General features: G+C 43.0%; 1 protein-coding gene and 1 pseudogene across 1 annotated transcript in view; both read left to right on the top strand.

The window, feature by feature from the left end:
* Nucleotides 1-841: 841 nt before the first annotated feature.
* The window catches only part of TEC (tec protein tyrosine kinase), a 153156-nt gene continuing 128504 nt past the window's right edge, over nt 842-25493 (top strand). Inside the window, exon 1 of the mRNA XM_059067278.2 lies at nt 842-915. The gene's annotated coding sequence lies outside the window, so the exon portion shown is untranslated. The remainder of the gene's footprint in view (nt 916-25493) is intronic.
* LOC131758774 (large ribosomal subunit protein uL6 pseudogene) lies at nt 22140-22715 on the top strand (annotated as a pseudogene).

Below are 25493 nucleotides of genomic sequence, written 5' to 3'. Positions count from 1 at the left end.
AACAGCCACAGGCCGGTACTAGTCTGCAGCCTAGTGGGGTGGGGGTGGTTGGGGACCCCTGGTTTAGAGCTCAAAATCAGGAGGTCCACTACGGGGATTTGAATTCTAGCTTTTATATTTATTAGTTGGGTGACACTAGGCAGGTTGTTTTAACTTCTCTGTGCTTCACTTTCTCCATAAAAATGGGGGATTCTGATTAACATATACTTCATAGAAATGTTAATACGGGTAATGTTCTTGAAAGAGTGCCTGGGATACAGTAAGTTACCTAAGGGCAATTTTCTACCCTACAGTGAATGAAGAAAATGTTACTACAGGACTAGGGAGGCCACGTGACCCGTAAGTGTATCAGATACGCTCTGCTGCTTCAGGTTTGGCAGTAAAAAGACTTACTCTTTTGGTAAAACTCGCTGCTTCGCTCCACCGCACCGCGTCACCCACCTGGTTCGCCACCATTTAGCGGAAGGGGAGGTGCGGTCCCTAATTGCGACAAGAGTCCCCGGTCATCCACTGGTGGCACTGCTCGGGTCCTCCCGGGCTGGGGGTGTCCGTGACGTCGCGGGTCAGTTCTCTGGGGCGAGGGGGGAAGGAGGAGGCCCAGCACGGCGTCCAGGAACACCAGGGACGTTCCCGCAACTTCCCCGAAACTCCGACTGGGTCGGGGGAGCCGGGAGGCCCATCCGACCCACTCGGGCCTCCAGTCTCAGAACCAGCAGACCCGTGCGAACCTGTAGCTGCCCGCCTCGGTGTGCGGGGGCGGAGCCATCGAGGGTCTGGCGATCTCTGGGCCGCGCGGGGCGGGACGAGTGGGGGCGGGGCCGGGACGCCAGGCTCGGGACGCCAGGCTCGGGACTCCGCGGCGCCGGCCGGTTTCAGCGTCTCCCGGACTCGGCGCAGCCGGCGCGCTCCAGCCAGGTAAGGGCGCAGCGGGCCGGCGGGGCGGCCCCGGGACTGCGCCACTCCGGCAGGGGACGGGTGGGGACGAGGATGCGCGCGGCGAGAGGAGGCTTCCACAAGCCCAGAGACGGACCCTTGTGGAACCAGGAAGGATTTTCTCTCCTCCGCGCCGCCGTGAGCGAAGGCGCGCCACGCCAGCTGAGGACCTGTCCCCTGCGGACCACGAAGGGACAGGTGCGCGTCCCGGCGTAGCCGCACCTTCCGGTGGCCGCCGCCGCCAGCCTCTCCCGAGGACCACCCGTCCCTTTTCCTCTTGGGTCCCTGGACGCGGGCCGCCCCGCAGCAAGTTAAGCGTTGGGCTCACTTCCCATCTTCCCCGCGGGGTTGATTCCTCCTCTCTGCTTGGGCGGCGGCGCAGTCTTGATTGAAAGTTGGCAGTATCTACAGAGACTTTCCACAGTTGCACGTGTGAGTGCCTTGCCCCACCAGCCTCACATTTTTAATCTGGGAAGTTGTGTTTGAATCTTGATAACAGGGATTCGGTGAATACATGTGTTGGGAAAACTAGGGCCTTGCCTCGGGGGTGTGCGCTTTCCCTTAGATCCTAAATTTCCTTTTGATTTGAATTTTTGGTTTTGTTTTCATGGAAGAATAACACGTTGCTGTATATCAGGTTCGGAAACAATCTCATCTATTGCCATTCTTTGGAAACTGGAAGATTTGATTCGAAGGGTAGATCTCAATGTTAAGTTGGAACAACAGGATGACTGGTGGCCAAGTGGGTTTGAAGCTTATCCAAAATAGTTAAGTGTTTTGAGCATATACCCTGTGTTTTTTCAGTGAGGGCCCATTTTTTTCCTCTTAGGAAATTCTGAGAATTTACTTGCTTCTGGATGATTCTCCCCTGAAGAGCTGGAGAGGAGAAAACAGCCCCAACAAACCAGTGGGTTTCCCAAATAAGTTTAGGATTTAGCAGGTTGGTTTGTGATGCTGGTAGCTCAGCTGGCGAGAATCACATGTAGTATGGAGCGTCATGATTTATATGGAGAAAAGAAAAGTGTGTATATTATTATCATTATGTATTTAAAAATTTTTTTTTGGCTTAGGTACATTTTCATTGTTTAGGAAAAACTTATACTTTCCCAATACTCCAGTTAATCTGATTCATATATTCTCTTGTCAGCTTTAGACGCTTACTGCATTGTTTATGTTAATGATCTGGATTTTTCCCTGAGGTTGTGTACATTTTGGTTTGTAGAACTGTATAGGGCAAGTGTTGCAAACACATGCGAGTCAGTGCAGTGCTCTACCACACATAGGTCCTTGAACTAGAATTTTCACACCTTTACAGATAGGAAAAAATATAGAATATTAATATATGCTTTAGCACTGTCAACCTATTTACCTACTTATTCTGTATCAAGATAGTCATCTTGGGACTTCCCTGGTGGTGCAGTGGTTAAGAATCCGCCTGCTAGGGGCTTCCCTGGTGGCGCACTGGTTGAGAGTCCGCCTGCGGATGCAGGGGATATGGGTTCATGCCCCGATCTGGGAAGATCCCACATTCCGCGGAGCGTCTGGGCCTGTGAGCCATGGCCGCTGAGCCTGCGCGTCTGGAGCCTGTGCTCCGCAACAGCAGAGGCCACGACAGTGAGAGGCCCGTGTACAGAAAAAAAAAAAAAAAAAAAAAAAGAATCTGCCTGCCAATGCAGGGTACACGAGTTCGAGCCCTGGTCCGGGAGGATGCCACAGACCAACCAAACCTGTGCGCCACAACTACTGAGCCTGCACTCTAGAGCCCGTGAGTCACAACTACTGAGCCCACGCACTGCATCTACTGAAGCCAGTGTGCCTAGAGCCTGTGCACCGCAATGAGAAGCCGGTGCACCACAACAAAGAGTAGCCCCGCTCCCCGCAACTAGAGAAAGCCCGCGCGCAACAACGAAGACCCAAAACAGCCAAAAATAATAAATAAATAAAAATAAAAAAATTTTTAAAAAAGTCATCTTGTTTTCTAAGCAGCTGGTTACTCAAGGGCAGGAGCTGTGTTTTATCAAGTCAGAGTGAAGCTCAGAGAATGGCAACCTTTGCTCCCTAAGTTGACCCTCGACAGGATGGCTGCTGGGGTTGTGGGTAGTGTCTGGCCACTTTTTGCTTTTGGGGAAGAATTGCTGGTCTCTCTGCCTTCCTCTGTGTATGCAGAGTGCTGGCAGCCTGTGCCTTGGGCCTCCAGGCACACCTCTGTCTACAGGTTCCTCCGGTTGACCTGGTTGGTACCTCCCTTCCCCAGCCCAGCTCTTCTAGCTCCTTGGTTTTCACCCCACTCCACCCCTTCATGGGATGCCCCTCCTAGGGAGAATCATCTTATTGTTCAGGGCAGGGAGACTTGGTCCACAGAGTTGACAGGGCTGTTGATCCTCAGCCTGGTGCACAGATGCTCAGTTAACTATCTGTTGATGACAGTGTCACTTGCTTCAGAGCCCTTACTGTGCTCTCCTATTATCCAGTCTACACAGGCAAAGTGGAGTAACTGAAGTTGAACCCAGATCAGCTGCTGTGGAGGCTAGCTGCCTTGGTTGCATTAGGGTCATAAATTGGGCATTGGAGTCTGTTAGAAAGGAGTGAAATTGGTCCATGGTCACTGCCAGTTCTAAAATTACCCTGTCCCAGGTGATTATGCCATGAGAATAGCTTTGTTAAAAAGAACCCCAGAGGAGAGAAGCTTAGTAGTTGGCTTTACCTCCAAACTTGCCTCCACCTGGGCTTGCCTTTGCATCTCTGCCCTAGCTCAACCTGTCCTTCCTTGGATTGGATTATAACTATTAACTTTCCCACTATATTTGACTGGTCAGAGCTCAGATGATCACAGCTACATGGTGTAGATGTAGAAAATGACATTTTCTTTTCTTTTTATATTATTATTTATTTATTTTTGGTTGCATCAGGTCTTAGTTGTGGCATGTGGGATCTTCCTTGCGGCATGTGGGCTTCTCTCTAGTTGTGGTGTGCAAGCTCCAGGGCAGTTGGGCTCTGTAGTTGTGGCATGCAGGTTCCAGAGTACGTGGACTCTGTAGTTTGCAGCACATGAGCTCAGTAGTTGTGGCATGTGGGCTTAGTTGTCCCATGGCATGTGGGATCTTAGTTCCCTGACCAGGGATCGAACTCAAGTCCCATGCATTGGAAGCCAGATTCTTTACCACTGGACCACCTGGGAAGTCCCTGACATTTTTTTGTTTGTTTGTTTAGGGAAAAGAAGGATGGAATTTTCCCAAATTGTTATTAGGGAAACAAAGCAAAAGCAAAAAAAAAAAAAAAAAAAGGGGCATAGAAGTCAATATGATTTTTTTTTTTCTTTTCTTCTTATTTTTTTTTTTTTTTTTTTTTTTAGTTTTAAACCTTTAATCCAAGTTGCATTTTTCCCTCTCCAGAAGCAAACACTTGTGATTCTTCGAGTTGGTTATTTTGGTGTTTATTGATTGTAAGTGATACTTATAATTTTTCAGTTTGAAGCATTATATCTGTTGACCTCCTGCTGTGGACGATGATGACTTGGCTCTCTTTCTCTTTCTTCTTCTAACCCCCAGCCTAACAACAGCTTCCCTATTTTCCCATCCTTGCAATAGTTAAACAGTAATTTTGGTTAAATCAATATTCATAGCCAGGCCAAGCACAACTTTTTCTTTTCCTTGGAGTCAGTAATTGCTTTGTTTGTTCACTGACTTAGTTTTTTTTGTACTTATCATTAATTCAACCCAAAACTTTTGACCAGTTTTCTAATTCTTACCGCAGATGAGTCAGGTATTCTGTCAATTTTATTTTCCCCAAAGAAACTGTCCCTGAGCTTCCTGGCTTACTCTAGTCTGGACTGGTTGCCCTCTACACATGGGGCACAGATGTCACCCTGAGGACCTCCCTTTGTCATCCTGGGGGGGATCCCCATCATTTCTCTCTGTATTGGATCTCCTGTTACCTGTAGTACATGCCTTTCTCTTTCTTGTAGACTCCTTTTTTTTTTTGGTATAGCCCATTCTCAAGGAATTTTCTGGTAAAGGATGCACAGGATGTCTGTTTTCCTTCCTATTTATTTTATCTATTCATATTTTGTCTATTCATTTTTCTTTTTAAAAAAATCATCCTTGTTTTTGTTTGTTTGTTTATTTTTTAATTTTTTAATTTATTGCTGCATCGGGTCTTAGTTGTGGCACATGGGATTTTTCGTTGCGGCATGTGGGCTTCTCTCTAGTTGTGGAGCTTGGGCTTCTCTAGTTGTGATGCGTGGGCTCCAGAGCGTGTAGGCTCTGTAGTTTGCAGCACGTGAGCTCTCTAGCTGTGTCTTGCGGGCTTAGTTGCCCCGTGGCATGTGGGACCTTAGTTCTCCGACCAAGGATCAAACCTGCGTCCCCTGAAATGGAAGACGGATTCTTAACTACTGGACCACCAGGGAAGTCCCTCATTTTTCAGTAAGTGCCTGAAAATAGCTGTTTTCCACAACAATTGATAGTTTGTCTGAGTGTAGACTTCTAGGATGGAAAATTTGAAGGCATTGTTCCATCACCTTCTAGCTTGTGGTGTTGCTGTTGAGAAACTCAGAATTGTTCTGATTCCTTAATTTTTGCCTGTAACCTGTCTACAGGTTACAAACCTGCTGTGTCCTTTGTGGAAGTTTGTAGAATTTTCTCTTGGCCTCCACAATCTTGGAGTTTTCATGATGTGTGCTGTAGTATGGATCTCTTTTCATCCATTGTGCTGGGTTCTTTCAATCCAGACATCTACATCTTTCAGTTTGGGAAATTTTCTTGAATTATCTTATTGATAATTTCCTCCTGTCTATTTTGTGATGTCTCTTTCAGAAATGTATTGTTCAAATTCTAGATATTTTGGGCTGGATACTAGATACTTTCTTACCTGGAAAGTTTTTTCCTTCCTGCATAGACTCAGTTTCCCCAAGTTGCTATTGTTTGTTTATTTGTTTGGGTCTCTACATTTCATGTTAGAGGCTTTCCTTGTATTTCTGATACCCTAGGTTGTCTACTCACATCTGAGTGGGGGATTAAAAAGCTTGTTGGCTGGGAACTTAACTGTTGGGTGATTTGGCTGAGTCTTTTATTTGGGGAAATTTTGATGTTAGTACCTCTTGGGCTGGTGAGGGTCCTCAGAAAAAGCTCTTCCAGTCTTTTTCCTGGGCGGTGGGAGGAGCCTGGCTGCCAGAGATCTGGGAACGAGGTGGAAAAGAAGGCTGAATGTCTCAGCATCTGCATGTTCTTATAACCTCTCCACGGTATTTCCAGTAAAACACCTGAGCTGTGCCTGACATACTCCAGCCCAGAGACTTTCTCTTTTTCACCCTCTCTGGGGTAGTTATATGTTCGTGTAATTCCTGTCGGGGAGAGGGTAGGGCAGAACCTCCAGATGTTTTTGCTGGGGTAGAGAAGGGGCCATCACCTGACTTCTCAGAGTGTCTGGAGGGACCTGGGAGATCCAGGTGCTTTCCAAGGAGGCTTTCCATTTTTATTTAATTTTAGATCAGCTCCCGTCCCCCCACTCCCCACAGAGGGTCCAATTGCCTTTAATTATTTAGCATTTTGAGATTCCATGGTATAAATCAGGTTGTTTCTTGGCTTCCCCTCATCCCACCTAAATGTTTTTACTGTTGTCTCTTCTTTCATTCTCCCCATCCTTGTGGGTTTATCCCTTTACTGTCATTTTATTGAGTCTTCAGGAGGGAGAGAAAGTAGAGAGTTTCGTTTCATTTTGTTCATTACTACTCCTTAGTGCCTGGAGTATAGCTTTCTTAACCAGCCTCTGCTGAGAGATGTGTGGTTCAGCCATGGCAGTTTGCTGCCATTTTCCCTGCCTTTACCCAGTGGAGTTGGGGCCCCCGATTCCTTCCTGTACCACTCTAAGCATCCACTACCAATTCATTACAGTGGTCTTGGGAGGCAGAACCTCTCTCCAGCCCTAGCCTGATGCTGTATAGCTTGCTGGTCATAGAGCCCTGGTTCCCACTTCTCAAATTCACCTTGTCTGGGAGGACTCATTCTGTCACCTTGGCCTCTGAACCTTTTACTTTTCCGTAAGCTCAGCTTCTGTAAGTCTAATGTTTTAGGCTGAACGGTGTGGGCCTGGTGTCATTGGTGGCCATGTGGCCCCAATGGAAATATTGTTATTTCCTTCTGGAGGCATTTGTCACATGGTTGCCTTCCCAGCAGCATCCTTTCTTCCCATTGCAAAGCTCATGCCTTTCTTGGAGTGTGCACCAAGTTCCTGTTTCTGGCTGGGCTGAGCAGAGATGACTGACCTACCCTGCTCCTCATGGATGATCACAACTTTCCAACCCTGTTTAACCAGTTGAGTCATTCTTCAGGCTTCCTTAATGCAGTGTGACCTTCCAGCTTTCTATCTCAGTAGCCTGACAACATCAGCATGACTTTCTGCTTATACACAGAGGAATGGTGACAAGAGTCAGCTTCCACTGAAGTAGGAAGAGTGTTGTTTCCACACCATCTTATCTGCCCAGAAAAAGCAAAGCTCTATACCCTCATGATGGCAGCTATGCATTGGGAATCCAGAAAATACCAGTGCTGGCAATTGCTACAGTGGAGCAGATACAGTAGTCATTCTGAAGGAGGACAGAGAAGCATAGATGGTTAGAAAACACTTATTCAGCTGGACCTATTGGATACCATTATGGACAAAAGTTTGGCCAGTGGGAATATCTGCAGTGCTCATTCCTCCCTCTGTGCTTCCACAGGCATCCTTCCCTTTTCTAAACAGAACCTTTGAAGTCATTGCAACCTCTTTTCCCAAGCAGTATAGTTTTTCTCTAATGTGCTAAGTAATTCACGTAAGTTCTTTTTGTCTTCTCAGCTGAATTGTGAACTCTCCCAGGGAAGAGCACATGCCTAGTAAATACTAGATCATTGTACCAGATGAATTTTCCAGATAGTTGTGGACAGTTGGCAGTTAAAAAAAAAAATATGGTCATAATTATCCAAGTTGTATCCAGTAGTCTAAATTCACTAAATTCTTTTTTAAAATTTTGATTATTATTTTTTTAAAAATTAATTTATTTATTTTTGGCTGCATTGGGTCTTCATTGCTGCGAGCAGGGCCTACTCTGCATTGTGGTGTGTGGGCTTCTCTTGCTGCAGAGCACGGGCTGTAGGCACCTGGGCTTCAGTAGTTGTGGCTCGCAGGCTCAGTAGTTGTGGCTCGCGGGCTCTAGAGCGCAGTCTCAGTAGTTGTGGTTCCACGGCATGCGGGATCTTCCCGGACCAGGGCTCAAACCCATGTCCCCCTGCATTGGCAGGTGGATTCTTAACCACTTTGCCACCAGGGAAGCCCTAAATTCACTAAGTTCTTGATTAGACTTTCACTTCTCTTTGGCTGTATGGACTAAAGCCATGGAGTATTATTCAATTTAAGTGTTCCCAAGTGTATTGTTTTTCATATTATTTAGAAATAATCCTCATTGAAAACATCCTTGAAAAGACAACATTAATTGTACTTATTATTATTGTTATTTTCCACCCATATATGTCTTCTTAGCATAGTCTTGTGATTGTCTTGATTTTTATGGCTAAGAAGAGCAGGTTTGGAAGAGGGAGGGAGGTGTGTGCAGATTAGTTTTCTAGTCTGCTAAGTGTTACGTTTCTAAAAGAGGAAGATGTCTTTGGATTTCAGCAACATTAGATATATTTTTCCTTTTGTAACTACATGCCATTTATTTTTTAAGGTTGAGAGCTTTGGAAATGCTTAGCTATAAAGTATAAAAATGAAAGACTTTAAATTGTCATGTACTACATGAAATGCTTATAAAGTAGAACTCCTCATAAAATATCCTACTCCCTGTACCTTTAATTTTTTTGAAGTTCTAGCCTGATTTAATGGGGAAAACTTTTTATGTCTTCTCTTTATCCTGAAAAGAGTTCTAGCAGTGTCTTTCTGTTAGGTATTTCCTTAGAAACTGTGATGTCCTCATGTATCTCCCAGTATTAGGTTTCAACCACAACTTGTGAGAGCTCCACATGACTACCCCCCAAAATAAACCGTGGTTTTTTTTCCCTACAGAGTAGTGATTTCAAAGTTTATTTTTCTGCAAATATAATTTAAGCATGCAGTAAAGTTAGTTTTTACCACCGGGGTTATTTTTGTTTCATAGAAGGCAGTTGGCTTTCTTTTTTATTTTCCTGCTTTGAGTGCTAAAAATGCTTGATACTTTAACCATGCAGAGAAGCAGAAATACAATTTAACTGAGTTATGAATGCTGTTATATATGTAAATTTATGAATGCTTTTTACTTTTTTTCTTTTTTAAGTATTGTCAACTTATTTGTCACATATTTAAACCAGTTATAGAAGCACTGCATTAAAGAATTCTTGTTCATAGGTTCTGGAATCATAGCTGAAGGTTTTTGAGGCTCAGAGCTGGTGATGCAACCCCCTTTCCTCCCCCAGACAAAGGATAGAATTCTGCCTGCCACTGCGATTCCCCAGCTCTCAGTGTGCTCTTTGGACTCTCCCTGCCATCATTTAAAAAAAAAAAAAAAAAAAAAAAAAAAAAAAGGTCATTTTATAGACATTTATTTATTCATTGTTAAAAAATTGAAACAATACTGAAGCTTATAAAAAAAGAGATTAAAAATGACACCAAAACTATTCCAGAGAGACTCTTGGTGAATCCCCTCTCCATCATCTTTATCATCATTTGACTTTCTACAAATCTTTAGCACCTTTCTAGAAGATAATTAACCTAAGGAGCATTGTGTGCAACTGTTTATGTACCTCCAAATTCTATAATCTTTCTATAATCTTTATATAAATATATATATACACATATTACACGTACACACAGTTTATGAGGTTATAATTAGTTCAGGCATAATGTTCTTTGGTAACAATATTCCAAATAGACATTTTCTTGTAAGAAAAATTGCCATTATTAATAGCTTGGTGACAGTCTGTCATGTTAGTATACAATGGTATTTTGAACCACCCCCCAGTTGTTGGACATACTTTTTTTGTTTGTTTGTTTTTGTTTTTAAGTAAGTAGTGTTGCTATATGTTTTTCCCTTTTGGGGATTGTTTCCTTGGGAAATATTTTTCAAAATACCACTCTGGGATTAAAGGATTTCTTGTTTCTGTTAATCAGTGTCAGAAGGACACAAAATAATAATTTGAAAAAGTTTCCATTACCTCTTTTTTGACCTCTTGGATCCACGGTATCTCCTTTATGTGAAGACATAAGGTTTATTTGGAGTTACTGAGGCCATGCCATGTATCTGACCAGTTGTAGGTCAATAATAAAGCCCGAGTAACCCGACATGTTTATTTGCAGAGGCTGTGTTCTTTTGATAAATGTCTATAGCCTCATTTTATTTTGTTGAATGTGTGATAGGAAAAGTTTCCAGGGATCAGTAACAAAACGTGGAGAAATTGTTATGGTATCTGTGAAACTACATTTGCCCTTAGTACCTGGTCTAGGGTTCATGACCCTTTCTGTAAGCCGGGGAAGGCATTATATGTTCAGTAGGGAATTCCAACTCTCCCACCCATTTCCCCATTCCTGGTCTGCATGAGGAAGTAGGAGGGGCAGGGCAACCTGTAACTGGAGAGAAGTTTGCAATAATGTCGTAGTTCTTGATAAAGAACTAGAGCAGAGTGAAATTCCTATTCAGGTTTTTCAACCCTGACATCCTTCTGACTAATGTTTAAAGCCTGGGCTAGATTTTAAAGTTACCTATTAAGTGGTATTGTGTTCCCATGCCTTAGGTTTTCCATCCATTAAACAAAGCATAATGACACCTAATTAACAGTCCACTTCAGAAGGATTCATGGCCTAATGCTTGTAAAGGACTTTGAGCTTTTCCTAGAGTGTTTTATATACATTCATGAGTAATGAGATGGCTTGCTCTACTTAGCAAAGGGCATCTATATTATGCCCATTTTATAGATGAGAAAAGTGAGCCTCACAGAGGATAATGGCTTGTTGAGACTCAGACGGTAGATTTAATGTAATGTCTGTGGAATTTTTCTTGGACTTTGTGGAACAAGTGGAATCTAAAATAAATTTTTCACAAGTGTATGTGTTGGGAAACTAGATTTTACAGTTTTTAAACAGATAAAATCTTTTGGGGGATAGGTTACTCCTTTGTAAGGAGGAATCATGTTTGACAAATTCACTAGAGTTCTTGAAGAACTTTAAATGATTATGGAAGCTAGGGATAAACTGTGATTTTCCAAGTGTTTTTGAAAAGACTCTACACAAAGGCTATTAAAATATATTGAGTCAGTGGGAGGCTGGGAGAATTTTTTTTTTTTTTTTGTGGTACGCGGTCCTCTCACTATTGTGGCCTCTCCTGTTGCGGAGCACAGGCTCTGGACGCACAGGCTCAGTGGCCATGGCTTACAGGCCCAGCAGCTCCACAGCATGTGGGATCCTCCCGGACCGGGGCACGAACCCGTGTCCCCTGCATCGGCAGGCGGATTCTCAACCACTGCGCCACCAGGGAAGCCCAGGGAGAAATGTTTTTAAAAGTCAGGAATAGGGAGGGGACTGGAAGACAGAACAAAGGTTAAGCATAGATGGACATTTCTCAGGTTACAAATGTGAGTAAACTATTTATTACTATTTTGAAAATAAAACATGTAGAAGAGGGAGTACACAGTGTAAACTCCAAGTTTACAGTCAACAGGAACCTTTAGGGACATTAAAAAGCCAAATTGCTGGTCTCAAGTTTATGCAAAATGGCAGGGAAGACGTAAAGAATGCACTTAGGTAAAATGAATTCATCTGTACATGCAGATGGACGTTCTGGTTTTTACTCAAGAAAGAGATTCAGATATTACTATAAACTCTTAACTGAAGACATTGATTCAGTGAAGGATTTGGAACAAAAAAGCTAGTTAAATCTTAGCTGTTGTTACACACAATTCAGAAATGCCACCTTACCCATTTTCATAATCCTTCAGCATCTAAGATAGTTTCATCAATGTATCTTAAAAACATAATGCACTTAGAAAAAAGCCAACATATTAATCAAAGCATAGAGGATTGAGTAAAGTAGACTCCTGTCCAACTCTTTGGTCTAGAAAGATAAACGCTGAGGAGACATGTGGACAGGGTGTGCCCTCTTATACCATGGCAACCTGAGCTCCATGGTACAGGGAGACCATTCATTTGCACCTTCTTTATTCCCAAATAATGCCGCAGTGGCCCCCAATAGTTAGTTGAGCACATAAGATGTGCTAGGCTCCATGCTAAACTCTTTACATTGGATTATCTCATTTAATCCTCCCAACAACCCTATAAAGTGGGCAAGATTATTTTAAACATTTTACAGATGAGGAGCCTGAAGCCCAGGGAGATTCAGGGGAATTTGGTTAGATGGTGGAGCCAGAGTTCAGAACAATACAGTCTGACTCCAGAGTGTACTCTGATAGCTCTCCTGAGCTATTCGCACTGAACTACCCTCTCCTTCTGTTATTTTCCTTCCTGGTCAACAGAGTTGGACAACCTAGAAGAAAACATAAAGGTCTGCTTCAAACAAAACCAAAAGCAACCAGTTCTTCTGGGTATCATTCCATACTCCTTAGTACTATAGATCCTTAGGTGTCTTCAGAGCAGCACTGGTGAATAGAAATATTCTGTGAGCCAGACATGTAATTTAAAAGTTTCTAGTTGCCACATTAAAAAAAGCAAAATGCAACAAGTGAAATTAATCATAATAGTATTTTTTGTGTAGCCCAATATTTTAAAAATATTATAATTTCACCATGTAATCATATAAAAATTATTAATGAGATACCAGAAACAACTCAGGAGTTTGATATGCTCAGTACAATATAATGCAATACAGTGCAATTCAATAGAATGTCTTATGCTATGCAGTGGATAAAGTAAAATGTAGTCCTACCAAACAGTTAATGGAAACATATTTACACCACTTCAGTTTTAAATTTTAAATTAAAATTAATTAAAATTAAATAAAATAAAAAAAATTAGTCCTCAGTTGTACTAGCCACATATCAAATGCTTAATAGCTATTTCTGGTGAGTGGCTACTATATTGAATGGAGCAGCTCCATAGCAAAAGTTATTCTCTGTCTCCAAAGGCCTGGGGACTCCCAGATTCTCCATCCCCACCCTATCGCTTGACTGCTCTCAGCCCCCATGTCATCTTCCCTGCCTACGTTTACAGTTGTGCAGGTTATACACTGCAGAACTCTGGGATGTCATTCACTTGGAAGATCTAGTAGATTTGTTTACTGTGACAGTTTTTTGGAAGATGGAAGTAAACTTTCTAAAGGAAGAGACACTTTTTCCTAGTTCATGCAGAGGCTTTTTTTTGAGGGGGGAGGCTGTGACTGTAGTCCTTTTATACCTTCCTAGCATTCCAGCAGTTGGCCCCAGGCATCGTTCTTATGTACGCTCAGCACTTTTCCAGTGCCCACAGCCTATGGCTGAAAGTAAGGAAGCAGCTTCAGTCAACTTCTCCTCCCCACAAAATAACGTCATGAAGCCATAGTCATTTTTCATGGTAGGTTACCTTGGAGCCATATGTCTTATTCATAATTGTATCCCTAGTGCCTGGCACATAATAGGTGCTCAACACATTCATTGATTTGAATTGTCATCTTAGAGTTCATTCAGGGCCCCTGTATTGTATCCTGAGTTTCCCTTAATGAATCTTGACCCAGGGCTGATTTATCCAAGTGCTGACTTGGCTTTCTCTTTCACCGAGTCACAGCTCACTCTTCAAGCTCACTCTTGTTCTAAATAATAAGTGTCATGATTGTTATTATTACTAATAATAGCTACCATTTATTGATCACTATATGTCAAGCATTGTGCTTAGCAGTTTATGTGCATTATATCATTTAATCTTTCCAAACAGCTCTAGAAGGTAGATACTATTCTATTTTATAAGGAGGAAACTTAGGCGCTGAGCAATTAAGTAATTTACCTGAGATCACCAGCTAGTAAGTGTCAAAGCTGAAATTTAAAACCAGTTCTGTCTGACTTCAAAGCCCTTCTGTGCTTAAGCAACAAGACTGGGCTGCTTTTTTGGTATTTGGGGCCTGACTGACAAGTGACCACACTGTCTATAGTAGACTTATTATTTGTTTGACCAGACTTCCTTCCTCTGGGGAATGTCTCTGTCCACAATCCATGTGGTTTGAGTGGGGTTGACACCAATGCCAGGGATGGTCATGTGACTCAGCTTTGGCCAATCTGAGAAGTGCCTTGTCCATCTGACCAAGTGATTGGTTCAGGGGTGAGCACATGACCCAGGCTCACTCAGTCAGGCTCCTTTTCTGCTCCAGTTTAGGAAAGGAGTCATTCTTTTCCTCTGGGATTTTTTGGCTGCTGGACTGATGTAGCCTAGAGCTCCTGGTGGCTATCTTTCCACTACATGGAGGAAGTTATATGAAGTAGGACAGAATGAACGAGGCTGGCATGCAGTGAGAAGTAGCACTGAGTTGTAGTGAGAGCACAGACAGCATCATTTGAACCCCAGGATTCAGATGTGTCTGAAGCTTCTGGGACTTCTTGGTTATGTGAGCTAATACATTCCTTTTGCTGCTGTTGTGTGCCTAAATCTAGTTATTTGCAATTGAAAACCCTGCCTAATAGACAGACTTTTCAGAAGATATTTTTGTCTTGGATTCCCCATTGCCATTCTCTGTCTACCCTTTGGATGAGCTTACTACATCTTGGGCCTTGGTGCCTACTCTTGTCTGCCCCGTGCCTGGAGGTCTTTGATCCCTGTAAACTCTGTACATGTTCCGCTTGCTTCTTCACTTTCTGGTCTATGAGCCCCTGCCTTAGTGAAGGGAGATACCACACCCAACTGAATCCCTCCCTGACACTCCCCCCAACCTGCTACCCCCATGGCACAGCCCACCCACAGGGATAAGGATTGTGCCATGAGTGGAACACTAGGGAAATCTGTTCTTTGCAGACATTAGAAAATTTACTCATCAATGTACTTTTGAATGTTGATCAAAGACTGTTGAATTCTTAACTCATCTGGCCCCTGACACTGTCTGGGATCTCAGCCAGTTTAGGCTAAGGTATTGCCTCTTATCCCCAGTTTCCTTGGCTCCCAGCCGTTCTGATCAGCTGTCTTCTTATGTACTCTCAACTGCCCTGTGATTCTGAGCTTCCATCCTTCTACTGGCTTCCTTCCCAAATCTTTCCGGTGGCCCCCCTCTGAGGGTATTGTTCCATTGTGAATCAACATTCCCACACCCCAGCCTCTCACAGAATGAAAACACTCCTGTTTCTGCAGCTCTCTCTGCTGTAGCCTTCTCACGGCTTCCCTTTGCTGCTTCCAGGTCTTACCAAAACCCTTTCTCCTTTAGCGTTCAAGCCATTCATGCAAATACCCTTCTGGTTTCTCTCTCTCTTTTTTTTTTTTTTTTTTTTTTGCGGTACGCCTCTCCCGTTGCGGAGCACAGGCTCCGGACGCGCAGGCTCAGCGGCCACGGCTCAAGGGCCCAGCCTCTCCGCGGCATGTGGGATCTTCCCAGACCGGGGCACGAACCCGCATCCCCTGTGTTGGCAGGTGGACTCCCAACCACTGCGCCACCAGGGAAGCCCTGGTTTCTCCTTTTGTCACCAATCTCTTGCTCATTCTGCTTGATAGACTCACCCGGTTCATGGTCTTCTCTTCCAGCTCTGCCATCTCTGCATTCATATGTATAACTAACTTTCTGTGTCTGTGATAAGTTGTGCAGCAGCCTTGAGGTAGTTAAAAGGAGTAGCTAATTGTGGCCAGAGTGGGATATAAGGGAGACTTCATAAAAGAGATTACCTATGATCAGGACCTTAGAAAATGAGTAGGATTTCAACAGGTGCTTTTCTAGGCAGAGAGAACAACTCAAACAAAGGCATGGGGAGGTGAAAGCGTTTAGTTGCTTGAGCTCTTGGAAATAAATGGTAGGATGGCAAGGGGGAACCCAGATGGGATTTGACATGATTATATGTACTTAAGATTAAGGAAGAACCCTAAGGAGGATCCAGTGTGGAGAATGCACGTGAAGGACCAGTCTTTATTATTTTTTATTTATAGTTTTTTAAAAAATTAATTAGTTTATTTTTGCCTGTGCTGGATCTTTGTTGCTGCACGCGGGCTTTCTCTTGTTGCGGCGAGCGGGGGTTACTCTTCGTTGCACTGCACGGGCTTCTCATGGCGGCGGCTTCTCTTGTTGTGGAGCACGGGCTCTAGGCATGTGGGCTCAGTAGTTGTGGCATGTGGGCTTCAGTAGTTGTGGCTCACAGGCTCTAGAGTGCAGCCTCAGTCGTTGTGGCGCACAGGCTTAGTTGCTCCGTGGCATGTGGGATCTTCCTAGACCAGAGCTCAAACCTGTTTCCCCTGCATTGGCAGATGGATTCTTAACCACTGCGCCACCAGGGAAGTCCCCACCAGCCTTTATTATTAAAGGGAGAAGTACTTTGAAGTTTTCAGGCATAGGATGATATTGTAATTTACAAGATTGAAACTCAGTTGGGTTGATTATAAAAAGGAGAAGAGGAGTAATTAACGTAGTTGAAGGAAGTCCATAAGACTGAGGATGAAGAGAGAAGGGAAAGTGGAAGAAAAGGTGGGAGGATTTGCAGAGCAGACTGGTTATGAGGGTGCAGGGAGCAGGGCAGAGAAACGAGGCAGAACATCTGCTGCTTAGGAGATGGGAGAGATTGAGGCCCTGCCTGGTGACAGGTGATTTGAAAGTGTAGGATGCTGGGGGAAAACAGCTGCATACTAGATGTGAATCAAAGTAGTTGGCCTTTTAATTACCTTATGTATAAAGAGTAAGATGTTTATTTCATGATGGTAAAAATGACTTAAATTATGTAAGCTTGGGAATTCCCTGGTGGTCCAGTGGTTATGATTCTGCACTTTCACTGGCAGGGGCCCAGGTTCAGTCCCTGATTGGGGAACTAAGATCCTGCAAGCCATATGGCATGGCTAAAAAAAACAAAGTAAGCTAAAGATGTTTCTCAAACTGTTCTATAGAATACTACAACTCTGGGAGATGTTAATCAGGTTCAAGGGAAATAGAATGAGTTCTATGATCAAGTAAGATTGGGAAATACTGCATTCTGTATGATTCACAGAGCCTATTCACATATTAAAGGTTTAGAGAAATGTGCACAAGGAACCAGTTTGACATTGTTTAACCCAGATTTTCCCAAATATATTTGTTTATTCAGCAAGCATGCAGTAAATGCATACTATGATAGTATAATATGGCCACAGTGATGGCCACTGGTCCTGCAGTAGAGAATAAAATCAGCCCATGTCCCTGCCCTTGTGAGACTATGGTCTGGTGTAATCTAACAGGTTTCAAGTGTTCTGGAACAGCTTGGGAAGCTTTGAGGTAAGGTGTTTAGATATTCTTGTTTGTGGTCTGCAGTGGAGCAGAGCAGATTATCTGCCAGCCTGTCTCTCTGCATCCCTGTCTCTGCATTACGCCAATACCTCCACTTCTTCTCAGAATGTTTCCGGCACCTCCTGCCTTGGGGATGGACAGAGCTGATGACAAGGTAACTTTCAGGTCTGGGAAGTTGGTGACTTGCCCAAGGCTACCCAGCTAGTTAGTGGCAGAACCAGAGCCAGAACCCAGCTCTTTGGATTCTAGGTCTTATGCTTATTCCATTCTTGGTGAGAAGGGACAATTTGGAATGCCTAAAAACTGAAAAAAAATTAGGTAGACTAACTAGGTTGAGTGAGATACTATGGATTATGCCAATTTCATCAATAATAGCAAGGGTGATTTAGATATCACCACTACCACCACCATCATTGCCATCACTAATATTGAGTAATTACTGTGATCCATGTACTGTGCTAAGAGCTTTATATGTATTTAATTTCTACAACACCTCTGCAAAGTAGTAATTATTACCCCATTTTATAGATGAGGAGACAAGCTCAGAGAGGTAAGTGGTGTATCCATGTTTACAAAGCTAGGAAGGAACAGAGCCAGGCTTCCATTCTAGGCTGTTTTTAGAGTCCACATGCTTAACTTCCTTTTATATTAGGTGAGTTTATTTTTTTCTTTGCTTCTAAAATTTCCTCTCAGAGTCAGTCTGTCATTTTTCCCTTGCCATTTCAGCTTGCCTGGCTCTTTCTCTTTGTAAAAACCTGATCTCAGGGACTTCCCTGGTGGTGTAGTGGTTAAGACTCCACGCTCCCAATGCAGGGGGCCCGGGTTCGATCCCTGTTCAGGGAACTAGATCCCACATGCATGCCGCAACTAAGAGTTCCCATGACACAACTAAGGAGCCTGCAGTCTGCAACTAAGGAGCCTACCAGCTGCAACTAAGGAGCACACATGCCGCAACCAAGACCCGGCGCTACTAAATAAATAAAATAAATAGGAAAAAAAAACCAACCCTGATCTCAGAAAGGATCAGATCTTTTATTTATTCCATGTCACGTAGCATTCTTCAAGTATTTAGTGAGTACTTACTATGTGAAGGAAGTATTTTATGAGATGAGGATCCAGTGGTGAATACACAGAGTAGGGTCCTGCTCGTGTGGAACTCACAATCAGTGGGGAGATCACACAATTAAAAAAACAATCAATAAAAATGTCCCATAGTGATAAGTATCATGTAGAAAATTAAAATCCCTGTTTTAATTTAACCAGAGTGACTGGTTATCTATTTTAGATTGTGTGGTCAAGGGAAGACCTTTTTGCGAAAGTGACATTTAGGCTGAACTACGAGTTATAAGAAGTTATTGGTTACAGAGTGAGCAAGAGGGAACAGGTGGAGTGATTTTCTCGCTAGAGGGAACATGATTTGCAAAGGCCTCCCCATGCTGTGAGTTTGCTGTGTGTGAAGGACAGGAAGGAGGCTGGTGTGGTTGATGCATATAGTGGGTCAGGGAGAGAGTGGTACTAGATGAGGTTGGACAAGTAGGTGATGTACTAAGTTAAGAGATTTTTAGTCTAAGTGCAGGGAGGCCATTAGGAAGTTTAAGTAGGACTGAGGACATAAGATGATATATGTGTTTAAAAGTTTGTGTTGACTGATGAATGGAGAAAGGATTATAAGAAGATAAGGAAGGAAGTAGTGAGACCTAGTAGGAGGATGCTACAGTAGTCCTGACAAGGGTTGATGGTGGCTGTATCAGTTATTGCCACAGTAATGCCATGCAACAAACATCCCCATAAACTTAGTGGCATATAGGAATAAGGATTTATTTTTGCTCGAGTCAGTGGGATGGTTGGGTAGTTCTGCCGTTCTGGGCCAGGCTCAGCTGATCTTGACTGGGCTTCCCTATATCTGTGATCAGCTGTTGGTCAGGTAGGTAGCTCTGCCATATTGCCTGGTTCTCCTGATGCGTTTGGCAGGGCCAGCTGGCTGTCTGTCAGCCATCTAGGATGGCCTTGGCTGAAATGGCTGGGACAGCTTTGCTGTCCTCTGTGTGTTTGTTACATCCGTCTAGTAGGCTAGCCTGGGCTTATTCTCAGGCTGGCTCAGTCATAGTCTCATGGTGATCACAAAGAAGCAAAAAGGAAGTAGAAATGAGTAAGCAGATTTTTTTTTTTTTTTTTTTTGCGGTACGCGGGCCTCTCACTGTTGTGGCCTCTCCCGTTGCGGAGCACAGGCTCCGGAGGCTCCGGAGGCTCCGGAGGCTCCGGAGGCGCAGACTCAAAGCCATGGCTCACAGGCCCAGCAGCTCCACAGCATGTGGGATCCTCCCGGACCAAGGCACGAACCCGTGTCCCCTGCATCGGCAGGCGGACTCTCAACCACTGCGCCACCAGGGAAGCCCGAGTAAGCAGATTTTTAATCCTTAGCTTGTGTCAAATTTGCTACTGTCCCTTGGTCAAGGCAAGTTGCAAGAGTACATCCACAGTTAGTATAGGAGGGCATTGCCAAAGAGCAGGGATACAGAGAGGTGTGAAAAGATGCAGAGAGGCATGAAAAATCAGGGCCATTAGTGCAACCAATCTACTGCATTAATGGGAGAAAAGTGAAGTAGAGACTTGAATATTCAAGTTTAGAATATTTTGGAGGTACAGTCTGAAGACCATGCTGATGGATTAGAATTGAGGTATGAGAGAGAGGAATGAATCAAAGATAACTCTTAGATTTTTGGCTGGGCAGCTGGGCAGATGGTGAGGCCATTTACTCAGATAGCAAAGACTAGGTAAAGAACAAATTTTAGAGTACTATCTAGCACTCTGTTTTAGCCATGTTATGTTTGAGATACTTGTTAGATAGCCAAATAAAGGTGTCAGGTTTGCAGTTGAATATATAAATGTGAGGTTCTTGGGGACAGGGCTAAAGATGTAGATTTCAGGGTTAACAACCTATAGATGGTATTTCAAGCCTTCCAACTGGATGAGGCAGCCCCTGAGGAGGAGGTATAGATGAATAAGCAAAGCAAGCCCAGGATAGAGCCCTGGTGCACACCAGTGTTTAGAAGTAAAGCAGAAAAATAGAAGCCAGCAAAGGAGACTGAGAAGGTGCAGACTCTAAGATTGGAGAAAAATCCAGGAAACTTTGGTGTCTCAGAGAACCAAGAGAATCTAAGCATTTCAAGGAGAGAATGGTCAGCTGTGTTTAACACTGTTGGGAGAGACAAGAACTGGGAAGTGACCATTGGGTCTGGCAACAAGGCTGTTCTTGGTGACTTTGACAAATGCAGTCTTAGTAGAATGATGGAGACAGAAGCCCAACTGGAGCAGTTTGAGGAAAGCACATGAATTGAGAAGCAGTGACAGCAACCCTAATCCTGTCTTTCAAGAGCTTTTGTTGTAAAGGGACTCAGAAGTGATATGGTAGCTGGAGGTGAACGTGGGTCATGGCAAAGATTTATGTTTGGGAACGTAAGTGATGCTGCTGTACCAAAGGGGATGATCTAGTAGAGAAGGAACAGGTGCACCGAAGAGGGGGAAACTGTAGGCCAGAAATGTTTGAAATGGCAAGAGAGGATGGGATTGAGAATTTAGAATAAACTTAGTCAGTGTGTTACCTTCTTCAGGGGTACTTGGGTGCTGTGTTTTATTTCTCATTTTGGAATGAAGAGGTATATTTTCCACTGGAACAGTTTCAGCCATCTCCAGGGTAGGGAAGAATATGAGTTCTGTTGTGACACTGGGCAGACTGAATGCCTCTGTATTGGGCTCATTCAGCTTCTGTTGTAGAGGAGAGACCTCTTTGGAACTACTCTATCTCTGTTGGTGGTGTTCAGTTTTTCTTATAATGAGAGAAAAGCTGATAAATTCAGTTTCTTAGATTTTGATATGGGTAGCAAGTTTGGCAGGTCCTGGGCAGAGCTAAGAAGGGAATGTGAATGAATGTGCCACTTCCTCGTCCAGGTTCCTATACCAGTATGACTTGATGTTTTAATCAATTCAGTAAATCCTAGATCAGGCACGTGTTCTGGAATTCCAGCTGAGAGGTAGAAGTTTTGCCTTTTATGCTTTTTAAGCCACTGTTACTTCAATTTGAAAGTATAATGTAAAGCAATTATATTTAATAAATGGTAATTTTAAATGTATTTTGTTTAAATTCAAGTGTACATTTGGTGGTATTGAAGCAACTATTTTCATCAGCCTTCCTGGGGTCTGTGCTTTGTGTGTGGTGGGTGAGGATGGCGGTGTGAAGAAATGCAGTACCCTGTCTTAGAGTGTCTTTACAGCCTTGGAAGATTTTTTGTTCGCTTGCTTTGAATCTGCTTTGCTGTTTCACTCGTTTAAATTATTGGTGTCTACTCATCCAATTCATATTGTGAATTGAGAACCACATCTGTCGCCACTCTGCCTTTTACAGCTTTCTGATTTGGTGGAAATAATACTGAAAAGGACATCTGCTAGGGTCTTAGTAATTCTTATATATAGCAGTCTGAGGACTGTTAATTCAAAGTTAGCAGAACTATCGTGAAGTCAAGAAGCAAGATGTAAATCAGATGAAGTCAGAATCTCAAAATGTAAATATTTCTAGTGTGAAGCTGTGGATCTTTGGAACTGTTGCTGTTTTTCGTTACATTAGGTCTTTCAGGAGGGTATATCTGAAAATACTTGGCCTATCAGAAAGCTGGTACCTATTAGCCTTCAAACATTTTTACAACAAATACATTGATTATTTTATCATTAATGTAATATTTACATTTCTGTCACATATTGGAGAGTAAGTCTTAAACTGAATTTCATTCAACTTTTGTTGAAAATGAGCTTAAAATAGTGTTTAACACTCTTTGCCGCATCTACTGTGAGAATGAAGACCATTCTCAGCAATCAGACTGTTGACATTACATAAAATGTCATTACTTTGAAGGGATGCACAGTTATTGTGAAGGGCCCTAGAGGCACCCTGTGGAGGGACTTCAATCACATTAGTGTAGAACTCAGTCTCCTTGGAAAGAAAAAGAAGAGGCTCCAGGTTGACAAATGGTGGGGAAATAGAATGGAACTGGTGACTGTTCGCATGACGTGTAGTCATGTACAGAACATGATCAAGGGTGTTACACTGGGCTTCTGTTACTAGACGAGGTCTGTGCTTGCTCACTTCCCCATCAATGTTGTTATTCAGGAGAATGGTTCTCTTGTTGAAATCCAAAATTTTTTGGGTGAAAAATACATCTGCAGGGTTTGGATGAGGCCCGGCGTTGCTTGCTCAGTATCTCAAGCCCAGAAAGATGAGTTGATTATTGAAGGAAATGACATTGAACTTGTGTCAAATTCAGCTGCTTTGATTCAGCAAGCCACAACAGTTAAAAACAGGAATATCAGAAAATTTTTGGATGGTATCTCTGTTTCTGAAAAAGGAACAGTTCAGCAGGCTGATGAATAAGATCTGAGTGGTCAGGCTATAGAAACAGCAAGATGACAAATGATTTTCGGACTCGTTTGTGATATTTTTTTTTTTTTTTTTTTTTTTGCGGTATGCGGGCCTCTCACTGTTGTGGAGCACAGGCTCCGGACACGCAGGCCCAGCGGCCACGGCTCACGGGCTTAGTCGCTCCGCGGCATGTGGGATCTTCCCGGACCAGGGCACGAACCCGTGTCTCCTGCATCGGCAGGCGGACTCTCAACCACTGCGCCACCAGGGAAGCCCCTCGTTTGTGATATTTTAAAGATGCAATAAAAGCTCTTTTGATTTGGGGGGAAAAAAAAGATAGTGTTTAACAGATGTAGCCCAAGGATCGTTACCTAATTCTGTACTGTACTCCTGTTTATTGAGTTAACAAGAAAACCTGTCTAGCTCAGCTCAGAGAGAAATGCTTTTATCAGGCTTTATTTACTAAGTTGTTATCAAGTGTTAATCTAAGAGATAGCCAGGTGAGGAATGTTTTTATGATTTCTGCCCAAATTTCTGTTGAAGATGTATCATGTAATATCTTTCATTGTCCTTTATGATCCTATAAACTAGTTTGTCCTTAGAATTTAATGACAGGGAAAGTTTTTCTTTTGATCAACTGGTGTGTATCTTATGATAAAAAATTATTATCCTGTGAAGCATTATGTTATTCTTTGTTCCCTGGATTTTGAGAAGCTCCAAATTTAATGCTCTGATTATCAGTGTGCAGTAGCATTGTAGCATCTGTGCGTTCAAATTAGGGGAATTAAACTATGAGTTAACAAAGAAAAGAGAGAAAGAAACAACATTTTTAAAAGCTTGGACCACTTTTAAAAAATTTAATTATTGTTTTATTTTGTAGTATAGTTGATTTACAATGTTGTGCTAGTTTCAGTTGTACAGCAGAGTGATTCAGTTACACATATATATATATATCCATTCTTTTCATATTATTTTCCCATATAGGTTATTACAGAATATTGAGTAGAGTTCCCTGTGCTATACAGTAGGTCCTTGTTGATTATCTGTTTTATATATAGCAATGTGCATATCTTAATCCCAACCTCGTAATTTATCCACCCCCCCCACCTTTCCCCTTGGTAACCATAAGTTTGTTTTCAAAGTCTGTGAGTCTCTTTCTGTTTCATAGATAAGTTCATTTGTGTCATATTTTAGATTCTGCATATAAGTGATATCATATGGTATTTGTCTTTCTTTTTCTGACTTCACTTAGTATGATAATCTCTATGTCCATCCATGTTGCTGGAAATGGCATTATTTCATTCTTTTTTTAATGGCTGAATACTATTCCATTGTATATATGTACCACATCTTCTGTTTTTTAAAGTAAATTTATTCATTTAATTAATTAATTAATTTTTGGCTGCATTGGGTCTTTGTTTCTGTGTGTGGGCTTTCTCTAGTTGTGGCGAGGGGGGGCTACTCTTCCTTGCGGTGTGCGGTCTTCTCATTGCGGTGGCTTCTCTTGTTGCAGAGCATGGCCCTAGGCGTGTGGGCTTCAGTAGTTGTGACACGCGGGCTCAGAAGTTGTGGCTCACAGGCTCTAGAGCGCAGGCTCAGTAGTTGAGGCGCATGGGCTCAGTTGCTCTGTGACATGTGGGATCTTCCCAGACCAGGGCTCGAACCCATGTCCCCTGCATTGGCAGGTGGATTCTTAATCACTGCGCCACCAGGGAAACCCCTGTACCACGTCTTCTTTATCCAATCCTCTGTTGATGGACATTTAGGTTGCTTCTGTGTCTTGGCTATTGTAAATAGTGCTGCAGTGAGCATTGGGGTGCATGTGTCTTTTTGAATTACGATTTCTCCAGATATATGCCCAGGAGTGGAATTGCTGAATCATATGGTAGCTCTATTTTTAGAGAAACAACAATTTAAAGAGTGTCCGTGCTTCTATTAACCATTTTACTCTGGGAGCATATGCCCCAGAGGGTGTGTGCATTGAGAGATGCAAGAACCTCTCGCTCCCTTGTCTTAGTCTGCCGAGGTTTTTCCATGAGCATCTCATAGTACTGAGTGTGATTTTAGTGGTTAAAGATAAGTTTTTCACACAAACTGCCCCTTGAGTCCAAACCAACTACTGATACTTTATCTGATACTAAATCAAATAACCAAAAATCTGCTTTTCTCTCTGCTAGATTGTTAGATTGTTTGCAAAAAGTCCTTCATAATTCCTTTCCCCGTACGTACTCCACCTTGAAGAATCACCTCCAATTCTGAAGCTGGGCTTGGCCATGTGACTTGCTTTGGCCAATGAGATAATAGCAAAGGTAAATCATTCAGAGACATGAAATGTGTTGTGTATTGGGGCTTGATCTCTCTTACTGCTCTTGGAAGCTTGAGAACTACATGTATAAATCCAGGTTGTCCTGTTGACGAGACCACATGGAAGGGAAGTGAGGTGTCCTGGCTGATAGCTTGCAAGTGCTTGAAATGTGAGTGAGGCCATCCTAGACATGCAGGCCCGAATTGCCCACCCAACAGAATCGGGAGCAATAATACATTTTTATTGTTTTTATGCTAGTAGTTATGGAGTGGGTTTTTTTGGTGGTGGTCATTCTCATCAAAAGCTAACTAATATAACTTCCAGTGCTAGTGGACATTTTTGCTGATGCTATCTATGTTGGACTTATCCAGAGATAATATGGGCATGTCTTCTGGGGAATGTTCAAGGCTAATTTTGATTATATTCAGTTTCTGCTGTACATGCTGATGTGAGAACCAACCTCCACATAAGCTTTGGTTCCACTC

The sequence above is a fragment of the Kogia breviceps genome, chromosome 6 (genome assembly GCF_026419965.1).
Source record: "Kogia breviceps isolate mKogBre1 chromosome 6, mKogBre1 haplotype 1, whole genome shotgun sequence".
NCBI classification, from domain to species: Eukaryota; Metazoa; Chordata; class Mammalia; order Artiodactyla; family Physeteridae; genus Kogia; species Kogia breviceps.
The sequence above is the reverse complement of the archived record's forward strand: the minus strand, read 5'-3'. Positions and strand labels throughout refer to the sequence as shown.